Raw genomic sequence first — 4119 nt, forward strand, 5'->3', positions numbered from 1 at the left:
GCTGACACAGGCATCTATCTATATGCTGCACAGTGGACTGTGTGAAATGGACTAGGAGTATCCAGATAATTTCAGATAAAATGAAGACCAGTTTCACAGGACCATGAAAATACCAGTGCTCTCCCTGGATCACTAGCCTCGTTCCAATTTCCAAAGGCAGTTGCTCCTTTGGCTGTTGTTGCTTCAATGATGCCAGAGTCTATTTTTATCAGCTTACATACTATTCTGACAGCCCTGTATCCTGAATTAAATATAATATTTTGTGCAAATATACATAACTCCAAATTCATTGGAACCAAAATTAAGTCAGCATTTTTGTATGAACTATGTATAGATTAGTAGATAAAAATTCAGAGATTGTGGCTTCAGGAAATAACACAAGATGACCTTTTTTGTGATTTAGCTGATTTGAATTTGTCACAGGTTTTAAGGAGAAAGTTATCTTTCTCATTTACTAGCAACATGCTCCTTTCCCATTTCTCACCATAATGTAAATTAAGGCTGGTTGGCTTTTTTTATTGCAAGTTTAAAGGTGAGTACTTTTAGACATGGCAAGAGCTGTGGGTATGAAGACAGTTCATCAGACATCAGTGTACACAGTGAACAATTTTGACCCTGGCAGTTGGATGCCCACAGCTAAAAAGCTTTTCCCAGTCATCCAATTAGGAAGGTAGCAACTGTTTATAATTATACATATCGGATGCACAACCAACTCCTTTATTCTTTAGTTGAAAATATTTGTTGTCTTAATGTCTCTCTATTGCTTTGAATTGAATGAGCTCTTATGTTACAGCCTTGATCAATATTTCCTACCCCTTTCCACAAAATGGCAAATAAAATTTCTAGGCACTTTATCGTGCTGCAGGGGTCTCAACTATCAGCTGCAGCAAGAACATTAGTGTTCAGTTAATTGGTACAGATGGCCACAGCACTGATTCTACCATTTCATTCAGCAGAGATCTGGATACTGGGGCTGGAACGCAGATGTCAGACCAGGGGCTTTGTTGGTATTTTCTGGTGTTGCTTTTGAAGGCCTTGTTCCTCTCTCTGTCTCCCCCTCCTTCCATCCGTTTTCTGTTCTCATATGTCTTTCATAAATTTAACACAAAAATATAGGGTGCCTGCATGGCTCAGTCCATTAAGTGTCTGCCTTCAGTTTAGGTCATGATTCCAGGGTCCTGGGAATGAGCCCCAGGTGGGGCTCTCTGCTCAGTGGGAGCCTGCTTCTCCCTCTCCCTCTGCCTACTGTTCTGACTACTTGTGTGTGCATGTATGCTCTATCTCTCTCTGTCAAATTAAAAAAAAAAGAAGTCTTTAAAACAATTAAAGAAAATAAAACATAAATGTATGGTTCATATAATCATTGTTTTTTAAATATGCATGGATTTCTATATCACTGGTTTTGTTTCAGAAAATGCTAGATACAATAAAAAGAAATCAAGTACTTATAACTTGAAAAACACTGTGAGGAGTAGTGAAAGAATCCAAGTTATAGGAGAAGTAGCCCCTAATTGTAGGAGAGAGATGCAGTAATTTGTATATTAGGAGTAGATATTATAAAAGTGAGGAAATATTACTTAACATTTGGGGTCCTTAATGCAAAAAGAAAAAAATGGAACAAGTATGATACATGGTGGATGTCATCAATGGAAAGTGTTAAAAAAAGAAGAGGAGAGATGTACTCTGTCCTAGAGTGAAATACAATGATTTGATAGAAAGGGAAGATTTTGAATCCAGGACTGAGTGCAGAGGGTAGGCTTTCCTTCAGGAGCAGGAATAAGATGTCAAACCCTCCAGATTTGTGAGGATGATGAGTTGGGGAAAACTTGTCAGGATTTTGCTGTTTATGACATAGGAGGTACAACTGGGATAATTTGGTTAGTGCTAGATTTAGGAGTTTTGAAGTTGTGGCCTGGAATTTAAATGTTTTCCTAAAGTAATTAATGAGTCATTGAAGGTTTAGAAGAAATTCAAACAGCGAGAGAAAGAGGGAGGGAGGGAGAGAGAGAGAGAGAGAGAGAGATAATAAGGGACAGAGATTATAACAATTAGGATATGTGATATATTTTGTTCGGAGGATTTTGTTTGTTTGTTTAATCATCTACCCTGGGTGTTGGATAAACTTTCCTTTAAAGGGCCAGGTAGTTAATATTTTGGGCTCTGTAGCCTGTATCATCTCTGTCACAACTACTCAACTCTTGTTGGAGCATGTGAGCAGCCACAGGTGTACCATAGGGTGTAGTTGTATTCAGTGAAACTTATTTTTGGCAGTAAAATTTGAATTTCCTAAAATGTTCACGTGTTGTAAAATACTGCCTTCTGTTGATTATTTTAACCATTTTGAAATTTCAAAACTCTTCCATGGGCTCTTATGTAAAAACAGGCAACTTGAATAGATTGCTAATCTCAATCTAAATAACGAAATGCTTCTCTTCTACTATATCTTCCATGTTGATCACTCTTTTTATGAAAATATAGCCTCTTTCATTTAATAATAAAACAATTTATAATAAAACTTTTTTCAAAGATTCATTTATTTACTTCAGAGAGCGTGAGCAAACCTGTGTTGGGGGAGGGGCAGAAGAGGGAGGGAGAATCCTCAAGCAGATTCCTGGCTGAGTGTGGAGCCTGAGGCAAGGCTCGATCCCAGTACTCTGAGATCATGACCTGAGCCAAAACCAAGAGTCACATGCTTAACCTACTGAGTCATCCAGGCACCCCAAAAACATGTTTTTTAATTAACGTTCAGCACACTTCTGAGAAAATTTCTTTCAAATCTTTAAGTTCATTTAAATAATTTTGGATAATCTTGATATGATTAATTATTAATTTATTTGATTAAATCTCTGTTTTCTATGTTGCATATACCCTATATATAAAAATAACTGTATGTGGCTATATTGAGATACGGGTTATGCTTCCATCATAGCAAGCTTTTGCAGTGGTGACAATGAGGCCTGTAACATTTTCTGCTAGGCTCATGGAGTAGAGTGGAAGTAATAAGACTTTTCTTTTCTTTTTTTTTTTTTTTTTTAAGATTTCATTTATTTATTAGAGAGAGAGAGCATGAGCAGGAAGGGCAGAGTGAGAGGGAGAAGCAGACTCTCCACCAAGCAGGGAGCTCCATGCAAGGCTTGATCCCAGGTCCCTGAGATCATGACCTCAGCTGAAGGTCCATGTTCAACCAACTGAGCCACCCAAGAACCCCAAGACTTTTCAATATTAGAAACAATGAAGGAATAATAATTTTAGATCATTTGCCAAAATAGCAATCAATGTACTTCCTATAATTTGAGTTCTAGGGTGCTAAACAACACGTAGTTTCATTAAAGAAATAAGCTTTACTGTGAAAAAGGACTTGGAATTTCATATAGGCTAAAGGTGAACAAGAAAAGAGAAGGTACAATTCCATTTGATTTTCTCATTTTCCTGCAGAGACATTTGTTGAAAGTTGGGCCTTGTTGGGCCTCCAGTGTGACTCTATATCCCAGGGCAATGCAATGCAAGGACCTTTTTCTCACTGTGGTAGTTAAAAAACCCCAAAACAACAACAACAACAACAACAACAACAAAACAAAAAAACAAAAGTAGCCTTCCAAGTGATATCCAGGTTAAATCCTTAAAACTCACGAATGTTACCTTATTTGAAAAAGAAAAAAAAAAAATCTTTTCTGATGTGATTAAGTTAAGGATCTTGAGATAAGATAACCCTGGACTATGAGGGTGGACTCTAAATTCAATATCAAATATCCTTAAAATAGAGACACGTGAGTGGCTCAATCAGTTAAACACCTGCCTTCAGCTCAGGTCATGATCCTGGAGTTCTGGGATCGAGTCTTGCATTGGGCTCCCTACTCAGCCGGGAGTCTGCTTCTCCCTCTGCATCCTGCTTTCCCTGCTTGTGTGCTTGCTCTCTCTCTCTCTCTCTCTCTCTGACAAATAAATAAATAAAATCTAAAAAAAAAAAAGAAAAAAAGTATCCTTATAATAGAAAAAGTAGAGGGAAATTTGAGACAAACAGAAGAGGACACACAGGCAGAAGAGGGGAAAGCAATGTCGAAGACCATGGCAGAGACTGGAGTGATGTGGCCACAAACCACAGAAGCCAAGGAATTCTGG

General features: G+C 37.8%; 1 non-coding gene across 1 annotated transcript; it reads left to right on the top strand.

Moving 5' to 3' along the window:
- The first annotated feature begins 2865 nt into the window (after positions 1 to 2865).
- Positions 2866 to 2968, top strand: LOC125090063 (small nucleolar RNA SNORA1). Its single transcript, XR_007124174.1, has one exon. It is a non-coding gene; the product is annotated as a small nucleolar RNA SNORA1 (small nucleolar RNA).
- Positions 2969 to 4119: the final 1151 nt, after the last annotated feature.

This window comes from Lutra lutra, chromosome 1 (genome assembly GCF_902655055.1).
Source record: "Lutra lutra chromosome 1, mLutLut1.2, whole genome shotgun sequence".
Taxonomy (NCBI): domain Eukaryota; kingdom Metazoa; phylum Chordata; class Mammalia; order Carnivora; family Mustelidae; genus Lutra; species Lutra lutra.